We start from the raw sequence: 21,972 nt of genomic DNA, 5'->3' as shown, positions 1-21,972 counted from the left end.
CAGCTGTGTTTGTTGCTGTCCTGTTCCACAGAGTGCAATGAAAGGTACCCCGTTATCACTGAGAGATTTTTTTTGTTTTTACATTCTCTCAACATTTCTGTGCAACAAACACATTACAGAAACAAATAGTTATGCGCTTTAAAATGACACTAAGCAGAGACAGAAGTTAAAAGCATGTTCATATTAAAATTGGTTATACAATAACATTTAGATTCATTTTAGATAAAATAACTTTATCCACAAAAAATCTGATAAAAGTCATTGGATTTGTTTTCCTCCTGACTACAGTATGTAATGCAAAAGTGTTGCAATATGGAAAAAGCGCATATCTGGTATCAGGGAAAGAAGATGTACACCATTGGCAAAGTACTAAAAGAGTTAGAAGTGCCTCTCTAGTTTTTACTTTCCAGAAATGTTAGAGGGACGGAAACAATAAATGGATGAAAAGGAGAGCATGCCTTTCCTTCGTAACAATAAATTAATCATATAAATGCTTATAGTCGCCAATACCCAGTGCTTAATGTGTAAAGCAAAGAGAGCTGAGGTCCAAAGCTCTGCTTAAAAGCCCGAGACCAGAGCTGTTAAATGTCAGCGCACCAAATACCAAGGCTGCATAATCTGCAATCCCCCTCACGTCTCTTGAATCCACTACCAGTCACCTCCTTCTCCTTTATCTCACTTTTGCAGGGTTCTTCTTTCTCTTTTTATGATGGCGTTTCCATCTTTTTCTTCGACTTGTTTTTCCCCTTTATATTTTTTTCTCACACTTGCTCTCGGAATATGTCCGATCAGGAAAAATAAGTGCCAGGCACCAAAAATGAGAACTGGGCCCTCACTGGCAACCACTGGTTCAAATTAAGCACTGATAGTGATGTCAGTATAACTGTTGCTTGCTTCCTCTCACTTTGCATGTGTCCTCATTGACTGGCATTCTTTGAAAAAGAGTTCTGCAGCACAGCTCAAGTATGAGGTCTTTATTGAATGTGGTCTCACTCCTGTTGTCACTTTACTTGTCAGTGCCATAATCATTTTGGACTTCTGTACAATGAAAGATGCTCAGTAAGAAAAAAATGTCTCTATCAGATAGGATACTCTGACATCCAAGTTTTGGTTATGTCACCACTGTACGCTCTAATTAAGAAGTGTTCGCTTGTTTATAAATCCTTAAATTGATATATTGTTGATTGTTTTTGATGCTTCTGTCTAATCCTATTACAAACAAAACCTGACACTTGGCAAAATAAGATTGATTTCAAAATATCTATGGAGCAATTTGTACCTTGGCCGTACTCTCTGCTTGAAGCAGTTGGTGGTGGCCTGACATGCTGCATGTAACTTGAGGGATAACTTTGAAATCTAAACACCCAAGATTTGTAAATTAAAAATTAAGGACCCACTTTTGATTTTGGTAGATGAAGTAATCTACATTGGTCTGGTGGAGGACTTCACATCTGCCAAGTGGAGACTACTCAAGATGGTGGTAATTTATAATGCATTGGCAGGAACTGCCATCACAGCAGTTCCTGTCAATACATTTTTCTGTTTGGTATGGGGCTACATCAGGGGGACAGAACCTTGCACCAAACAGGTTTGTTTCTTTATAGCAATATTTTCTTTTTGAAAATGAAAGATGCAATGTTCCCTTTGCCATGGGAGTTCTCTTCCATGGCGAGGGGAGCATTTAGTAGCTTTCACTGCCCCTTACTGCTTAGGGTTTTACTGGCAGCGAAGGGCAGTGAAAACTGACCCGTAATATCGCCCATCTAAATTAGGTGGGTGAAATGATAGGTCAGCCTCCGACAGCCCTTACTCCTCAGGGCCATCAAAGGGGGTTAATCACGGCAGAGATGGAGTAGTTTCCCCTGTGATTAACCCTAAGGTCCGCCTGCATCTAAAGTTGGTGGGCGCACCACATTCTTGGCAGTAAGGCTACTCCATCACCATTGAGACAGAGTATCCTTATCACCAAGAATTTAATCAGGCCCCAAGTTTTCTTTTTCAAGCTATAAGACCCATGTACACTAATGTATTGTTTAGGGCTCACTAGACAGTTCTATCACTTCCATCAGTAAATGTATGAAACCTGGGTGAAATTAAATCTCTGCTGAAGCCTGGGTGCAGGAACATATTGCTAAAATTTCCAATGCTCCCGGCATAATGCCATTTGTCTACATGAGCAACCATAAATGGAAAAAAAGGTTGTCTACAGGCCTTTTGTATTTATTTGACACAATCAATAGATGACACATGAACACTTCTGCCTTATTTCACCTCTTTTTTGATTGAGTTTTATAAAGCACAAACTCAACTCAAAGGTATTAGGGTGTGTTACATTAACAATTACATTACACAAGGTCACATTCTTTTTTTTAGCACTGGAAGATTAAATGAACTGCCCATTATTACAGGATGTTGAGCAGTGCTGAGATGTGAACCTTGTTCCCCAGGTCCAATGTTGACAGCTCTGGCTTAACACCATATTCTCTCCCATTACAAAAGTGCTAGCCCTGCTAATGTATGTGGTAGATATTATAACCTGTGAATAGTTCAATATGAGAAACAATGTCTCAAGATATTCTTAGATGTAAACGTAGGTATAATTGAATTGGCCAAAGACATAAAATGTATATCTAAAACACTGTCTTCTTTACACTTAGCCTGCAAGATCCATGTAACCTGAAGGACAGCTCTGCCCAATCCTGGGCCCATGATATCTATGTAACATGTGGGATAGCTCTCCTGTCTGAGAAATTGGGAAGCAATTGCTTTGTAGCCCATTGGATACTCCTCCTTTCTGAGATCTGATCTTAGAATGTCCAAGTATATTCTAAGGGATTGTGACAAGGTGGCCTGATATATGCTGTCCACTAGTTCTAGTGGGCACCCTGTATCAGTCCAAACAACCCCTTATGGTGAATGGTTAAAGACAACCTTATATGAAAGCTATCTTAGTGGTAGATATGGAGAGCAGCCTTCAGGCTAAGTCTTGAAGGAATGAAAAGCAGCTTGTTTTACCAGTCTATAATCTCTTGATTGATCAAATTAAAAGACAACCACGCTAGGTATATATTTAAAATATATGTATTTAGGTTAAAACACACCCCTCTATGAGACTGGAGTTCGAAGTACTTTAGTTACAAGTGATCAATCATCAGTAAAAGCACAAATACAGGTTTGGGCACTAGGGGCGTACCAAACCATATACCAAAAAAATATACCAAAAAAATGGTATAAGAACCACGACTGGGATAGGCACTAGGCCTATTGCCTCTAGAATCGCTGGAACCACCCAAGGTAGTGACACAGGGGACCCACGGGAGCTGTATGCAATGTGATTACACAACCGCGGGTTCCTGTTATCTTCTATGGGCAATGTTGCGGTTGGAAATTTAAAGATTAGGGACAGTTCTAATCGAGTCTGGACCAAATCCCTTTTGGACTTAAGAAGCACCCACGAGAGCACCGGAGTACTCGAGTTACCTCACCCAGGGAAGCCGGGTGCATAGGTGTCTTTTGGTGTCGGGTCGCGTCGTCGATTTCAATGGAAGCTTGCAAAGAACTGCTGCTGCCGGGAAGAGAAGAAGTGTCCAAAGAGATCCAAGCCTGGATCTAGGATGTAAGGAACCTGATAGCAGAGGGGACAGAGTCTGGGTCACTAGCCAGTGACCGAGGTCAGGATGGACCAATGCCCACAGATGTCTGGTGCTTCAGGTGAGTTGATGGGTGTCTTGACTCTTCGCCCACGAGGTCCAGGAGGCGTCGATGAAGTCCACGAGCCGGATTCGAGCTGTCCCATGAAGTCTGTTGAGTGCTGTGTTGTCGGCGACTAGAATGGACCCAACAAGCCTTGGCAACGGCAAGTCACTGGAATTCAGAGAAAGGACTGTGGTGCAGACCAGCAAGGTCTGGGGGACTCACTCAGCAAAGGTAAGTCAGGGCACATCTGGGGAAACCAGGTAAGCCCAATCAGAAAAGGAGTCACCTTCGTGGGGACCTGCTAGCCAATGGGCTAGTGATCACAAAGGAGCCTTGAGCGTTCGCACTTGAAGCTGGCCCACGGGTCACTCGTGGAGTGGAGGCCAACAATCTTCGGCGCAGGAGGTTCTCAACGCTGGGGCTACTTGGAGCCCAAAGCACAACTTCGAGGAGGACCAGGAAGATAGTGTTGCTGCAAAAGTTCACGGTGTCCAGGGGTCACAGTTCCACATCACCCACGATAGCCACGGGCCTCAGCTTTGCTGTGGACTCAGGGTAGCCTCGGGTAAGTCTGGAAATCTACCGCTGGGGGTGCAGAGACTTTGGCGTCTGGCGGGAGCTTCAGAATTGCAGACAGGTCAGTTGTTTCTTTGGTGCCTGCCAAGCAGGGGAGTCACTCCTTGACCCCAAGGGAGATTTCTTCAGTCTTCTAGTCAGGATAGAATGTTGAAGGTCCAGGATGTACATTGCAGAGTTTCGTCCAGGGTAATCTAAAGTCCTGGGGACTGGATTCCTATACTTATACTAAGTTTAGGGGATGGACTAACTCTAAGACCCCACCTATGGATGGGCCAGGAAAGAGGGGTGGTTACACCCATTTCCTTTGTCCAGTTTCGTGCCAGAGCAGGGGCAGGTAGCCCCTGCAACCGGTTTGAACTGGAGAATGCACAGGGACACCAAATGTGCACCCCAGTGGAGGACTTCAAGCACCAAAGAGTGCTCCCGCCCAGCCCCAATACACATCAGGCTGTCTGGGGAGGTGGGGACACCTCCCCTCGACAGGAACCCTATTGCCAGGCCTCCCCTGCCGGAGCTTCGGTCAGCAGCAGGAGGCCAGACCTGTGTCTGTGGCAGAGGCATCCATTTTGTGATGCCAGGGCTCAGGAAAGTCCTACCGGGTTTAGCCAGTGTGAGCATGTCTCTCCCTCTAGAAGGGTGGAATGCTACCCCCGCCAACAGAACTGGCGGGGGGTAGTATTCCAAGATGTTTGACACCAAACACAACATGTTTTGATGCAGCCATTCCAAAGTTAGCATTTACCGCAAGGTTATAATGCACTTTAAGAGTATATGGTATGGCTGTATCACAGAACAGCCATAAGGAAGTATTTCCGAATGCTGCAGAGAGGCTCAGCTCATGCTTGGGCACCCTCTCACATACAACCAAGCACTCTGGCTTCAGGATTGTCAAGACCTCCCATAGGAGTGGCTTATAGGTTTATATGTGTCTGTATAAGGTAGTGATATAGGTAGCCTATACCACAGTAAGGGGTGCAAGCACACCCTTACCCAGGCTGCAGTAGCAGACCTGTGGTGTCATTTTGGAGTGCTTCCCATGGGTGGCATAATACATGCTGCAGCCCCTGGTAGGCCTCTGGGGTACCTATGCCCTATGTACATAGTATACCATATACTAGGGGCTTATAAGGCACTCCAGGATCCAATTAGATATGTACCTAATGTACATGCAAATTATTTTACAGAGAAAGCAGATAGACTGGGGCCCTGAATAGCAGGATCTCAGTCCAGATAAGTCATAAACCAGCAAAACACCAGGAAAAAGTGGGGGCAACCATATAGTCAGATTCCACCTTCCTACATAACCCCCCCAAACTAAAGGAGATAAGGCTAACCTTGGCCAGTTGAGCCTTTATTGACTAAGTGGCCATATAAGGAAGCACCTGCACTAGCATGGTTGCCCCCTGTCTTATGGTCCACTAAGCTATTCTTCACCCTAAGGGCATTAGAGGATCTCCACCATGGGGAATTACGACCTGTGGTGTGTTTTGGGCAAAGTAGAAGGCTGGTGAGGTGTCTGAGTAGAGAAGTGAGGCCCTAGTAAAGTTGGCCTCTGCTTCCTCAGATCACTTGTCACCATGGATGCCTTACTTTCCATGACTGAGTTGTACTTTGCTCTAAGGGTCAACCTCTGGCTGCCTACAGCTGGGGGTTGGGTCCCTTTGGATGGAACACTGGAGGGGCTGGGCAGGTTTGGAACCTTTAAGTCCCATGTTTGCCCTTGCCCAACAGAGCCCTGCTGGGGGAGGTCCCTACACAATGGTAATGGGGATCCCTCAGTGTGTTGAGGAATTTTCACCTGGCTAGGGCTACTAGACTGGGTACCCATAATCTGCTAATGGGGGGGGTTCCTCTGGAGAGGGGGCCCTGTGGTGTCCACTGACCTTCCTGACCTCTACAGCCCTGGGCTGACTGAGGCAGGGTAGAGAGGGGCAAGTTACCTGCTCCAGGCTGGGTACCACCTTGGAATGTTCCACTGCCATCAGGGGTATTGCAAGGCCAGGCCTGACTACCTCTGGGGCAGTTCCTTCACAAGGGGTAGGATCAGCTCCCTGAGGAGGCTGACCCTTATCTATTGTCTGGGGGAAGAAAACTTTTCTTCAACCCTTGTGCTCTCTTGTGGAGAAGAGTGGGCCATTATTTCAGGCTCCATCACTCCAAACATTTTCTGGGTTTGGGCTGTGGTCATCACAGCCTCACTAACTCTTTCAGGGATGCCCAGCATTATTAGATGAGTTTGGTATTCAACTTCAGCCCAGGGTGAAATTTCCAGATCATTGCCCATCAGGCAATCTACAGGCAAGTTTGGGGACACTGCCATTCCTTTTGGGCCTGTGACCCCTCCCCAGCTGATATTGACTATGGCAATCAAATTGTACAATCCTGAAAAGTCGTGCACTTTGCTGCCATGTATCCAACCTTCCAGAGCCTTAGTAGCACAATCAACAAAGTCTACCCAGTCTTGAGTCTGAGCTTTTTGGGTGTCTCTGAACTTCAACCTATACTGTTCAGTGGTTAGGCCAAACCCATCAATCAGAGCACTCTTCAAGACCTTGTAATCATCAGCATCCTCTTCTCTTACAGTGAGGAGCTTGTCTCTATCTTTGTCTGCAAATGAGAGCCATAAGATTGCTGCCCACTGACCTTGAGGGACCTTCTGTACTTTACAAGCCCTCTCCAAGGTAGTTATCCATTTGTGGATGTCATCCACACTCTGGTAGGGAGGGACAATCTTACTTAGGTTTCTATTGTCATAAGACCTCTCCCTATCTCTAGGGAAATTGCTGCCACCAATGGACTCTAGTCCATCCTGTTTACTAGCTCTGTAGAGCTCCAGGGCTTCCCTATCTAAGGCCATCTGCTGCTTTCTGAGGTTGAACTTGTCTTGCTCATACTTCAGCAGTCTCTCACGCCTCTCCTGGGAGGTTTCCCTCCCTCTGTGAGAAGAAACAGAGGTTCCAATAGAGGAGTTAGACTGGATAGATCCCCTTGACAGAGTTCTATCCCTTCTAGCCCTGTTGTCAGGCCTACCAGGAGGAATAAAGGAAGTGGCATCATTGTCATCCTCCTCATCCTCATCCTGGTGGTCTGTGTTCACCAGAGTCTGGTCATTGTCACCAGTCTAGTCAGCATTAGAGTTAGGGTCAGGGGAGTTGCCACCCCTGGACCCACCCTCAGGTGCTGCCCCACCCACACTGTCTACCTCATCAGGCCCACTAGGACCTGTGATGTCATCTAGTTTCAGTATCTTTATGAGATGCTGGGTGGATGGACGTTTGCCTGTCTTCAGCTTCCTAATGGTACATAAGGACCTAAGCTGTGCAAAGGAGAGATCCTCATATTTATAGGGAAGGAGCTCGCTGGTTCCTGTTAGGGACCCACCGGTTCCTGGCTGGTTAGACATTACTAATGTGGCGTGGTGTATTGCACTACCTACACTAGTGTGGCCTTACTAAACTCTCTTGAGTTGTAGAAAGGGTGTGCTATCCCTTAACACACAACCCTAAGCTCAGCAGAACTTACTGTAGCTAAACTTGATATTATATGTACCTCAGGTACCTTTAGTGGTTTTCAGTTGATCAATTCAATTGAGATTATCTGGTAAAACAATAGCAAGCTGTAATCCCACCACTAACACCAATGCGAAAAGGTGGCCTGATATATGCTGCCCACTAGTTCTAGTGGGCACCCTGTATCAGTCCAAACAAACCCTTATGGTGAATGGTTAAAGACAACCTTATATGAAAGCTATCCTAGTGGTAGCTATGGAGAGCGGCCTTCCGGCTAAGTTTTGAAGGAATGTAAAGCAGCTTGTTTTACCAGTCTATAATCTCTCGAATGATCGAATGAAAAGACAACCACACGAGGTATATATTTAAAATATATGTATTTAGGTTAACACACACCCCTCTAGTCTCTTTATGACACTGGAGTTCGAAGTACTTTAGTTACAAGTGATCAATCATCAGTAAAAGCACAAATACACGTTTGGGCCCTAGGGGCGTACCAAACCATATACCAAAAAAATGGTATAAGAACCACGACTGGAATAGGCACTAGGCCTACTGCCTCTAGAATCGCTTGGACCCCAAGGAACCACCCAAGGTAGTGACACAGGGGACCCACGGGAGCTGTATGCAGTGTGAAAACACAACCGTGGGTTCCTATTATCTTCTACGAGCAATGTCGAGGTTGGAAATTTAAAGATTAGGGACACGTCTAATCGAGTCTGGACCAAACCCTTTTGGATTTAAGAAGTTCTAGGGCTAGCACCCACGAGAGCACCGGAGTACTCGAGTTACCTCACCCAGGGAAGCCGGGTCCATAGGTGTCTTTTGGTGTCGGGTTGCGTCGTCGATTTCAATGGAAGCCTGCAAAGAACTGCTGCTGCCGGGAAGAGAAGAAGTGTCCAAAGAGATCCAAGCCTGGATCTAGGATGTAAGGAACCTGACAGAAGAGGGGACAGAGTCTGGGTCACTAGCCAGTGACCGAGGGCAGGATGGACCAATGCCCACAGATGTCGGGTGCTTCAGGTGAGTTGATGGGTGTCTTGACTCTTCAGCCACGAGGTCCAGGAGGCGTTGATGAAGTCCACGAGCCGGATTCGAGCTGCTCCGCAAAGTCTGTCGAGTGCTGCAGTGTCGGCGACCAGAATGGACCCAACAAGCCTTGGCAATGGCAAGTCACTGGAATTCAGAGAAAGGACTGCGGTGCAGACCAGCAAGATCTGGGGGACTTACCCAGTGAGGGTAAGTCAGGGCACATCTGGAGCAACCAGGGAAGCCCAATCAGAAAACTCACGATAGCCACGGGCCTTAGCTTTGCTGTGGACTCAGGGTAGCCCCGGGCAAGTATGGAAATCTACCTCTGGGGAGGCATAGACTTTGGCATCCAGCGGGAGCTTCAGAATTGCAGACTGGTCAGTTGCTTCTTTAGTGCCTGCCAAGCAGGGGAGTCACTCCTTGACCCCAAGGGAGATTTCTTCAGTTTTCTAGTCAGGATAAAACATCAAAGGTCCAGGATGTACATTGCAGAGTTTCGTCCAGGGTAATCTAAAGTCCTAGGGACTAGATTCCTATACTTATACTAAGTTTAGGGGATGGACTAACTCTAAGGCCCCACCTATGGGGGGGCCAGGAAAGAGGGGTGGTTACACTCATTTCCTTTGTCCAGTTTCATGCCACAGCAGGGGCAGGTAGCCCCAGCAACCGGTTTGACCTGGAGTATGCACAGGGTCACCAAATGTGCCCCCAGTGGAGGACTTCAAGCACCAGAGAGTGCTCCCGCCCAGCCCCAATTCATATCAGCCTGTCTGGGGAGGTGGGGACACCTCCCCTCGACAGGAACCCTATTGTCCAGGCCTCCCCTGCCGGAGTTTCGGTCAGCAGCAGGAGGCCAGACCTGTGTCTGTGGCAGAGGCATCCATGTTGTGATGTCAGGGCTCAGGAAACTCCTACCGTGTTTAGCCAGTGTGAACATGTCTCTCCCTCTAGAAGGGTGAAATGCTACCCCCGCCGCCAGAACTGGCAGGGGGTAGTATTGCAGGATGTTTGACACCAAACACGACATGTTTTGATGCAGCCATTCCAAAGTTAGCATTTACCGCGAGGTTAAAATGCACTTTAAGAGTATATGATATGACTGTATCACAGAACAGCCATAAGGAGTGTATTTCAGAATGCTGCAGAGAGGCTCAGCTCATCCTTGGGCACCCTCTAGCATAAAACCAAGCACTGTGCCTTCAGGATTGTCAAGGCCTGCCATAGGAGTGGCTTATAGGTTTATATGTGTCTGTATAAGGTAGTGATATAGGTAGCCTATACCACAGTAAGGGGTGCAAGCACACCTCTACCCAGGCTGCAGTAGCAGACCTGTGGTGTCATTTTGGAGTGCTTTCCAAGGGTGGCACAATACATGCTGCAGTCCCTGGTAGGCCTCTGAGGTACCTATGCCCTAAGTACATAGCATACCATATACTAGGGGCTTATAAAGCACTCCAGGATCCAATTAGATATGCACCTAATGTACATGCAAAGCATTTTACAGAGAAAGCAGATAGACTGGTGCCCTGAATAGCAGGATCCCAGTCCAACTAAGTCATAAACCAGTAAAACACCAGGAAAAAAGTGGGGGCAACCATATAGTCAGATTCCACCTTCCTACAGCGATAACTATGCGTTAAAACCAAATATTTGAAATATCTTCGTCAATCACATGACAGTTCTGCTGTCATAGTTCGAGCTCTGAATGATATATGTTTTCTGATCAATTGGAAACAGCCTTTAGAACACTGTCTATACCAGACAATGTGTTTTAGAGTTTATGGTAGGGTAGAGGGGAATGGTGGTAAGAGTAATTCGAGGGTTCATAGGTGGTTAGTGGTAAAGGGTGCTTGGGGTAGTTTTTAGGATTAGGGTTGGGTAGTGGTAAAGGGTGGGGAGGGTAAATTTAGGGTTTTGGGGTGGGTAGCTGTAAAGGTTGGTAAGGGTAATGTTTAGGGTTTAAAGGTGGTAAGGATATTTTTAGGGTTTGGTAGTGGTTAGAGATGAAAGGTGATTAGGGGTAAGTTAAAAAGGGGTTCCCCCAAGTTAAAAAGGGTGTCCCCCCAAAAAATAAAATATGTATTCACTGAAACAATCAGAGGTTTCCGGGACGTTATAGTTAGGCAGACATTTCACTCGTACAAAACCAGAGAAATTCAGCTGTTATAGTTAGCACCGCAAGCACTGCTGATAACGTCACATATTACATCACCCGTGACATGGTAAGTGACATCACTCATGACATCACTGATGACATCATCTTGTGAGTGTGAGTGTTTCCAAAATGTTTAAGAATGTTGTATATACATATAGATATATATAGATAAATTACCTACTGGCGGTCGCCAGTAGGTAGTTATAGTTAGGACCACGTTTCCATAGGAAAACCTCAACATTCTATTTTGAATAACTTTGGCGCCGGTCGACGAATCCTCGCGAATTTCTCAAAATAGGTGGGGCGCTACGCTCCGCTCCTACCCTGAAAGTCTCGGGGGGATTCGTCAAGCGGGGGCTGAGATAAAAGGGGGGTCCCAAAACGCGTTTTTCCCATGCATTTTTCCATAGGACCTTTAGAACGAGCTACAGCCCGAACGGCTGAACAGAATTACTAGAAATTTGGCAGAGAGGTAGTCCCTAGGTCAAGGAAGTGCCTTTTGTAGGTTTGGTGTAAATCTGTTCAGTAGATTCTGAGAAAATAGCCTTTAAATCAATATATATATCTGAGCCCGCTTACGGTACGCTTACCGTACGCTTACCGTACGCTTACCGTAAGCTTACGGTGGCGTGCGCGAGCGCGATTCTGATTGGCTCTTAGATCTTAGTAAACATTCGAATCGGCCGAAACCAGGAAGCGGCGTCCGCCATTTTGTCTCTCGCACTGAGTGTTGTTTATCAAACATGATGGCCAAAAACATGTTACGGGGCTGTTTTGACAACTCCCTCCCACATAGTCATGTTGAGGGAGTCCCCAAACATCCCCCAAGAGCAAAAACGTTTTTTTTTTTTTTCGGCAATTTCGCGGGGTACGCTTACCGTACGCTTACCGTACGCTTACCGTAAGCTTACCGTACGCTTACGGTAAAAAAATAAAAATAAAAAAAACACTATCCACACTTACCCCACCCCCTGTGCTTTTGGTGGCCGCAGGCCACCAAATGTGCAGGGCTTATTAATAGAGAAAAAAAACGTAATTTTGGCAACATGAAATTATAAAATCGAAATAAAAAAAACACTATCCACATTGACCTCACCCCCTGTGCTTTTGGTGGCCGAAGGCCACCAAATGTACAGGGCTTATTAAAGTTGATAAAAACCGTGCACGGAACGAACTGCGTTAAGTGGGCGCGCACGCCACAAATGGCGTAAAGTAACTTAGCATTTAAAAAACCGTACAAATTCACTGAAAAAACCATAGGTTTCACACACGTTATAGTTAGGAAATAGCATTTAAAAAACCTTGCTAATTCACTGAAAAAACCATAGGTTTCACACATGTTATAGTTAGCTGGACATTTTACTGATAAAAAACCAATGAAATTCCCCCGTTATAGTTACTGTAGGCAACTATAACTCACGCGACCGTAATCCTCTGCTGATGACATATGTGTCTTTATGAAAAAAAAATATTTGTAATATATGTATAGCTAAAATTTAATGGAAGAAGATATGGGCAAATAAGTGTCTAAATACAGTATTAGCATCAGCAGAGGATTGCGGTCGCGTGAGTTATAGTTGCCTACAGTAACTATAACGGGGGAATTTCATTGGTTTTTTATCAGTAAAATGTCCAGCTAACTATAACATGTGTGAAACCTATGGTTTTTTCAGTGAATTAGCAAGGTTTTTTAAATGCTATTTCCTAACTATAACGTGTGTGAAACCTATGGTTTTTTCAGTGAATATATATATATATATATATATATATTTATATATATATATATATATATATATATATATATATATATATATATATATTACCTACTGGCCAGTAGGTAGTTATAGTTAGGACCTATTTTCCATAGGAAACCTGCAACATTCTATTCCCAATAAGTCTGGCGCCGCTTGACGAATCCTTGCGAAATTTTCCAAACTTTTGGCCAGCTCCACACCGCTCCTACCCTGAAAGGTTTGTATTGATTCGTCAAGCAGGGGCCGAGAAAAAAGGAGGGTCCCAAAACGCGTTTTCCCCATGCAATTTCCCATACGATCTGTTGTCACAGCTACAGCCCGAACCGCTGAACGGAATGACACCAAATTTGGCAAAGAGTTAGTCCTCAGTTCAGACTCGAGCCTTTTGCATAAATGGTGTTTATCCGTTCAGTAGTTCCTGAGAAAATTAGAGTTAAATGTACATAAATATCTATGGCCGCGGAGGATCTGCGGACAGTTCACGCACCGTACACGCGTCCTCCCCGAACCGAGCGCGCACCCTCCCGATTGCGCGCTGAATGCTAATTGGCAGTCGAGTGTCTCTCTACATTCAAAACCAGGAACTGTTGGTGGCCATTTTCTGCCTCGGTAGAAGCGAGGCTGAAGAAGCAAGGGGAATAAGTGTGTAAAACATATAAAGGGGGGGTGGAGTGGAAATACTCTGACCCTCTAGAGGTGCTTAGGGGGTCCCAGAAGGACCACCTGGGGCCCCATTTTTTTTTTTTAAACGGCGAAATGTGCGCACGGTGCGCGCATCCTATCGCGTTGGGTGCGCAGATCCATGGATTTTTTTTTTAAAAAGACAAGAAATCATTGGTTGTATGACTACTTTGTACACTGAAAGGTAGGGTGCATATTTCTGTTTTTTAAAGGTATGATACTTATTGGTTAACAAAAACAGATTGTAAGGAACATTATATATGATTAGCTGATATGTTGAAAAGTGAAGCACACTTCCTCTCTTGTGTAGGAACATTGTGTGCTGAACTTCTGACCTGTGTACTTAGTGCAGTGTTCCATGACCTGTTTCTATGGTAACAGGCAGAAGGCAGATTGGGGGAAGGGTTGAAATGTCTTTCAGTTGGAAAGGGTTGAAATGTTTAACCAATAGAAATGTGTGTTTGCTTTTGAGTTTATGTGTGAAGGATTGTGATTTGATGTTTACATGTATATGTGTGGAAAATGAAAGGGAAACTTTTCCATTCTTTGTTTTTGCTGAGAGGTGCACAGTGCAGAGATTCTGTAAAAGAAAATATGGTGAGTGACTGATATACTTCTTAATCTACAAAAGAACTTGAAAGATGAGTTATTTAATTGTGAGGGGATGTATGTAGACTATTTTGAATTTAATCAGACTAATGTATTTCTCCTGCTAAAGTGTAGGGAGTACTTTTTTTCTCTACAATCTTATTGACAGTGTGTGTGCATGTAGAAACCATTCTGTGATAAGCATTTGTGTTTTTCATGTGTTTGCAGACAGATAACTGTGCTGTTTTTATATTTTGGTAGAATTAGAAAGCAGTCATTGTTTATGAATTTTTGAAATGAGTTATGTTATGTTTCTAGACTAAAATGTAGTTCTACTTCTAGATGAAGAAATGTGTTTTGGTATAGTGCAAGGGATAGTGTTGTTTGTCTAGAATCACACAGTGAGTCTATGTGCATTTGGGAACCACTGTGAGAGAAGCATTTGGTAACATCGTGTATTTGCTGGCAGATAACTGTTTTAACCTGTCATGTTGTGAAGTTTTAGTAGCATTAGAAGACAGTTAAGGCTTATGATTTGATTAAATGAGTCAGGCTTTGACAGAAAAGTGCAGTCCTGAAATATGGAGATTGTGTGCAGTTCCCTTACCACTTGCACTGTAGTGAATGAGTTTTGGTAAACTCCTAGGGATAGTGGTGCTTGTCTAGAATCACAGTGTGAGTTAGTGTGTATTTAGGATCAGTGTGAGAGAAGCATTTGGTGACATCATGTATTTGCTGACAGATAACTTTTTTTAAAACTGTCATGTTGTGAAGTTTTAGTAGCATTAGAATCCAGTCTTTGCTTATGCGTTGATTAAATGAGTCATGCTTTGACACTGATGTGCTGTACTTAAATATGTAGATTGTGTTCCGTACCATTAACTCTTCTAGACTAGTGAATGAGTTTTGGTAAACTCCTAGGATAGTGTTGATTGTCTAAAATCACACTGTGAGTCTGTGTGCATTTGGGTAAGGATTGTGAGAGAAGCATTTGGTAACATCGTGTATTTGCTGACAGATAACTGTTTTAAAACCGGTCATGTTGTCAAGTTTTAGTAGCATTGGAAGCCAGTCTTTGCTTATGCTTTGAGTAAATGAGTCAGGCTTTGACACAAAAGTGCAGTCCTGAAATATGAAGATTCTGTGCAGTTCCCTTACCACTTCCACAGTAGTGAATGATTGTTGGTAAACTCCTAGGTATAGTGGTTGTTGTCTAGAATCACACTGTGAGTCTGTGTGCATTTGGGAACCACTGTGAGAGAAGCATTTGGTAACATCGTGTATTTTTTAGCAGATAACTCTTTCAAAACCTGTCATGTTGTCAAGTTTTAGTAGCATTAGCAGCTAGTCTTTGCTTATGCATTGATAAAATGAGTCAGGGTTTGACACTAAGGTGCAGTACCATGTACTATTCTGTTCACTGTGGCAGAACTGAAAATTTAAAAGTTTTACCTAGGCACTGTCCGAGAAGTAGTCTGATTATTTAGTCAGTTTCTAAGTAGCAAATAGATTGCTTCAAATATCTATGCAGTATGCCTGTAGTGTTCTAATATACTATACAATTGTCTTTTACACCTTCAATTTCCTAGTCAGTATCCATACACTTCCAGGAAACACCTGTCACTCCCTTTGCAGTCCTCTAGAGACCCATTCAACAGCATGTACTAATCCATTCACTGTGCCAAAACCCAAACACTTATAAATTCACCAAGACACTCTCTTCCCAGTACTCTAATGATTCAGTCACTGCCTAAGTATTCATGCACTGAGCCAGGTCTTTGCACATGGACTTCTTCAAACCCCTATCCACTATGCATGCAGTCCTCTAACCACCTACACACTTGTCTTTCACAGCTTCAGTTCCCCAGTCAGTATCCATTCACTTCCAGCAAACACCCTGTCACTCCCGTTGCACTCCTCTAGTGATCCATTCAGCATCATGTACTAATCCAGTCACTGCGCCAAACCCTAATAAATTCACCCAGGCACTCTCCTTGCAGTACTCTAATCATTCAGTCAGTACCCAAGTACTCATCCAGTGACCCAGGCCTTAGTATATGGACTGCTTCAAACCCCTATCCACTATGCATGCAGTCCTCTAACCACCTACACAATTGTCTTTCACACCTTCAATTCCCTTGTCAGTATCCATACACTTCCAGGAAACACCCTGTCACTCCCTTTGCAGTCTTCTAGTGACCCATTCAGCATCATGTACTAATCCATTCACTGTGCAAAAACTCAAACACTTATAAATTCACCAAGATAGTATCTTTGCAGTACTCTAATCATTCAGTCAGTGCCTAAGTATTCATGCACTGAGCCAGGCCTTAGCACATGGACTGCTTGAAACCCCTATGCACTATGCATGCAGTCTTCTAACCACCTAGACACTTGTCTTTCACACTTTCAATTTCCTAGTCAGTATCCATACAGTCCAGCAAACATCTTGTCACTGCCTTTGCACTCCTCTAGTGACCCATTCAGTACCAAGTACTAATCCATTCCCTGTGTGAAAAGCTTAGCACTTATAAATTCACCTAGGCACTCACCTTGCTGTACTCCAATCATTCATTCAGTACCCAAGTAGTCATGCAGTGAGCCAGGCCTTAGTACAAGGACTGATTTAAATGCCTATGCAGTATGGATGCAGTCCTCTAATCACCTACACAGTTGTGTTTCACACCTTCAATTCCCTAGTTTGTATTCATACTCTTCTAGCAAACACCCTGTCGCTCACCCAGTGTGTCTCCTTATAGTACTGTAATCATTTAGTCAGTTAGCATGTAGAGTTTTAGTGAGGTAGGCTTTAGGGCATGAACTGCTTCAAAGTAGTGTGCACTATGCATGCAGTGTTTTAACCATCGTCACTCTTGTGGTTCAGGGACATAGTTTCTTAGTCAGTATTTATATAAAATGTGTTTGTACAGTAATGGAATAGTATAATTTTGAAAGTTATTAATATACATTTATTTGTGAATCTTTTTTACAGATACAGAACAGGAGTGTTTCTCATCTGTTTGCACTCTTCTCGTGGAAGATTGTTTGTATGAAGGGTCCTTAGGTGTTTCATCATACTTGCTGTGCCGCATGAGTATTTTTTGTTAGGATCCCCTCGTAACAGAACTCTTTTGAAAATCTTGTGCATGAGAAAGGTGGTATTGGTCTTTGTTTACCCCTTGAGAAAAGTAGAAAATTTCCACATCACTGAAGGAAAACGTTGTGGGCGTGGTGCATCCTTTAACAATTCAACTTTAGATTTGGTGAATATTTTATAGCAACATCATTTACAGTTTTTGTAAGTTAAAGTTAAAAAAATGTGTTAGCTGTGTGCATTTTAGATTTCTGTGATTTGTATTTTGAGAATGGCATGCTTTTTTTTTTAACAATCTTTGAGATTGTGTTTTTTTTGCCCGCTGTTAAGTGATGAGTATGATTGAAATCACTATTTTAGTGAAATTTAATATATTCTGAGAACAGCAAAAAAGGCAAAAATATTATGCTGTGTTGTATAAAATGTATTATTACATGTTATATATTTTTTTCCATTTCTTTCACAGATCCAAATTTTAAAATAAGCAATTTATATGAATTTATATTTGAATGAAAAACAGAAAAAAATGTATACCATTTTTTATTCCTATTATTGTGAAGGTAAGTTTAACTAAGTCTCAATATGCAGAATGAAGAGGCCTGCAAGAAGCTACAAAGTTGAAACACGTTTCTAAAAACACTCTGTTTATGTAGTTTTGAAATCTGACCATAATCAGATATCATGTGACCTGCAAAAAAAGATACTTGAGGGGTTCATAATATTTCACCTTTTTAGCTGTTGAAGGACCGCAATCATTTCAATCATTCTTCTTTGAACATCTTTGCAGACAAAACTCTGTGCTTACCTTCTATCATTCGCAAGGAAATTTAAAAACGGAAATATGTCACTTTTTGTAACATAGTTATTGTGCAAGATACTCTTTTATATTTACAAAGAGAGGAAAAGGCACTCTGTGCACTTTTTATACTCCATGTAAATATAACCTCATCATGCACACCACTTTGTGTTGAAAGGGTGTTCTATAAGTGTTGTTGTGCATGATTGCACTTAATACTCATAGAACAAGACACATGTCTAGATTTATCAGAAATCATAAATCTCGATATGTGTGTGAATGCTGCACCATTCTAAAATTGGTGGAGGAAAGCACAACAAGGAGAAATGTTTTAATTTCTCCACATTTTTATATCTTCAATGCATGCTGAAATGTTCAACATACATTGAAGAAGAAAAATGCATTTTCTCATTGTTTTTGTGCAGGAAGGTGTGTCTTCCTGCAGAAAAACAAACAGCACATGACACAGATATCCTTGCACTATGGTGCAAGGGTGCCTGTGTCACCACATGGCTGCAGTTTAAGCAGCCGTGCAGAGAGAAGCATAGATTTGCAACATATTTATGTACATATGTTGCATCCCTGTGCTTCGGAAGTACTACAGCACACTGCAGTTAAAGAGGTTACTGTGTGATGCTGCAGCACTTCCTCATAGATCTGCACTTAAACATTCACCATACGCTACTAATGCATTCATTCAGTCAATTACATACTACACATACATTCATCTAAACTAACACTAACAAAGAAATGTAGCTCTTTTTTTAAACCAGGAAAGTTAGTTCTTACAAGAACTTTTTTTTTCTTCTTTCTTCTTTTATAATTTTTTTGGGTTTTCTGAACAATTTTTAATTTTTTGGGGTTTTTCTGCAAAACAAACAAACAAAAAAAAACCAGGAGATACCAAACAATGAACTTCAGGGAGCAATAAAAAAAAAATAAAAAAAAATAGCAAATGTGACTTTCTTGCTGGCGGCAGATCAGATCGACCCTCACCTCTGCTCTGCATAACACAGCCTGCCATCAGCTGTAACAGACCCACTTTGAAGCGGTAGTGCATCCCGCGAGAGGGCACGGCCGCCATAAATGAGAAGAAAGGGTTTGCCCAACGAATAGGACGCACTTGCAGAGGAACAGTAACAAGCAAGGGACCTCCAATATTTTTCCTCTTTTTATTTTGCAGATTCAACTCAAGTGAGCATTCACACACAGCATTATGCAGAGCAGAGGTGAGGGTGTTTGCACTGGGGAGGACTACTGTTGGTGGGTGGCATAATTGGAGAACATTTGGTCACGGAAATGACTACAGCCCACATGGGCTTAATGATAAGGACTTCCAATCCCATAATGCTGTGCGTGAATGCTCACCTGAGTTGAATCTGCTAAATAAAAAGAGGAAAAATATTGGAGGTCCCTTGCTATCATTTCCCAGCAGCTTACCTTTGACAAAGGGCGTTGGCCCGAAACGTGTCAGGATTGCTGAGACGTGCTTCATCGCAGAGCCATCTCTGCTCGTTACTGTTCCTCTGCAAGTGCGTCCTATTCGTTGTGCGAACACTTTCTGCTTATATATATATATATATATATATATATATATATATATATATATATATATATATATATACCAAGTTGTATTGAAGAATGAGTTGGTGTATGAGGGTCTGAATGGATACTTTAGTGGGTGTGTGACTGACTGTATAAGTGAGTGAGTTAGTGAATGCATGGGTGAATGACTAATTTGGATGAATGTTTGTATCAATCTGTCAGTTGGTGTATAAGTGGATGCATGGGTTGGAGAGTAGCTATTTGAGTGTCTATATGGGTTAATGACTGGTTGCCTGAGTACCTATGTGGGTCTGTGAGGGTGGGTGGGGGGTCATTCCCTGCATGGATATGTGACTGGGTGATTCACTGGGTGTATGGGTTCATGATTGTATCAACGAGGGGCTGTATGGGTGAGTGAGTGTGCGTATGGCTGTGTTGGTAAGTTAATGGATGTCTCAGTGGTACATGTGTGAGTAACCTCATATGTGAAAGGCAGTATATGTGAGTGTTGGAGTATATAAGTGACCATGGTGAGAGTGGCTGTATGGATGAGTGTGTGCTTGTATCAGTGATTGTAGAAGAGAGTGCATGGGTGTCTATCTGTATGAATAAGTGAGGTGGTGTGTGTACAGCTGTATAGGTAAATAAATGGCAGTATGTTTGATTCTTTGGGTGACTGACTAGGTGTGTGAGTAACTCTATGGGTGAGTGGCAGTGAGTGAGTATCTGTATGGGTATATGAGTGCATGTGTCAGTGGCTGTATTGATGAGTGACTGTGTGTATGAGTAGCTGCATGGGTGAGTGAGTGGATGTGTGTGTAGACCTATGAATCAGTGAGTGGGTATGTACTAACTGGTATTGGTGTGTCTATGGTATCAAAAATGGTAGTCTGTATTCTAGAGTGGGTATATGAAAGGTTATATTAGGGTGTGAGGAGATGCATCATATATTAAGTGGATGATGTAATTGGTGATGTCAATTGAGATGTCTTCAGTTATGTCATCAGTAATGCCACTGACCATGTCATGAATGATGTAAAATGTGACATCATCAGAAGTGAATTGCGGGGGCATAAGTTATAGTTAGCTCAGCTAACTATAACGGCTGAATTTCTCTGGTTTTGGACAAGTGAAATGTCAGCCTAACTATAACATCCCTGAAACCTGTGTTTTTTTCAGTGAATATCTAAGGCTTTTAAATGCTAATTCCTAACTATAACTTCCCTCAAACCTGTGTTTTTTTCAGTGAATTTCTAAAGTTTTTTGAATGCTAATTTCTAACTATGCCTAAATAGTAGAACAGGTATAGAAGGAGGATTAAAGGTGCAGAAAGAAGCAAGGGAAGTGCAGAAAGAGGGAAGAAAGGTGCAGAACGATAAAAAGTGCAGAAAGAAGCAAGAAAAATGCAGAAAGAGTCAACAGAAATCCTGAAAGAGGAAGAAAGGTGTAAAAAACAGGAGAAGTACAGAAAGAAGCAACAGAGATGCAGAAAGAGGCCTTTTTTGACTGTACCATTCCATAGACTCATACAAAGTAGCCTAATCACTAATTCTTCTTCCATGATGTCTTAAAAATCACTTTTCTCTTGAAGGTTCACTGTTCATCAACTGCTCAGAATGTTAGGCCTACCAATTGTAAAACAGCCATACTAACCATATCACTGTTGTAAGTCTGACCAAGTCTGTGAAAGTGTGCATAAGTGTGTCTCTGCTTTTACCTAGTGACATGTTACATAAAAATAAACATACAAATACTTGAATACCTGTGTTTCAAACTGCATACTCTGTATATTTGAGTACAAAAAGGTGTATGTATTTCTTTCTGCTTACACGACAGGGCACATGGGTATTCAATAGTATATTTGAGGGGCTGTATAACACCTATATACATAAGACATGTCTGCCTGTGCAACGGAATGACAGGACAGAGCTAAGAAGATTTAACCACCTATAGGAGAATCTACCTGCTTTTTAAGCTACCATTGACAGATTGCACTTCCTATTTGAATACAGAAACAGGCAAAAGAAGTGCAGAAAGAAGCCAGAGAATTGCAGAAAAAAGCAAGAGAGGTGCAGAAAGAGTGAGAAACTTGCAGAAAGAGGCATGAGAAGTTGAGAAAGAGGCAAAAGAAGTGTAGAAAGAGGCAAGAGAAGTGCAGAAAGAGGCAAGAGAGGAGCAGAATAAGGCAAGAGAGGTATAAAAAGAGGGAATAGAGGTGGAGAAAGAGGGAAGAAGGGTACAGAAAGAGGCAAGAGGGGTACAAAAAGAAGCAAGAGAAGTGCAGAAACAAGCAACATAGGTGCAGAAAGAGGAAAGGGATGCAGAAAGAGGCAAGAGAAGTACAGAAAGAGGCAAGAAAGATGCAAAAAGATGGAACAGGGGTGTAGACAGAGGCAAAAGAGGTTCGGGAAGAGGGGTCCAGAAAGAGGCAAGAGGGGTGTAGAAATTTGCAAGAGAGGTGCAGAAAGAAGCAACAGAGGTGCTGAAAGAGGCCTATTTTGACTCTACCTTTCCACAGACTCATACAAAGTAGCCTAATCACT

The sequence above is a fragment of the Triturus cristatus genome, chromosome 5_1 (assembly GCF_964204655.1).
Source record: "Triturus cristatus chromosome 5_1, aTriCri1.1, whole genome shotgun sequence".
Lineage (NCBI taxonomy): Eukaryota > Metazoa > Chordata > Amphibia > Caudata > Salamandridae > Triturus > Triturus cristatus.
The sequence above is the reverse complement of the archived record's forward strand: the minus strand, read 5'-3'. Positions refer to the sequence as shown.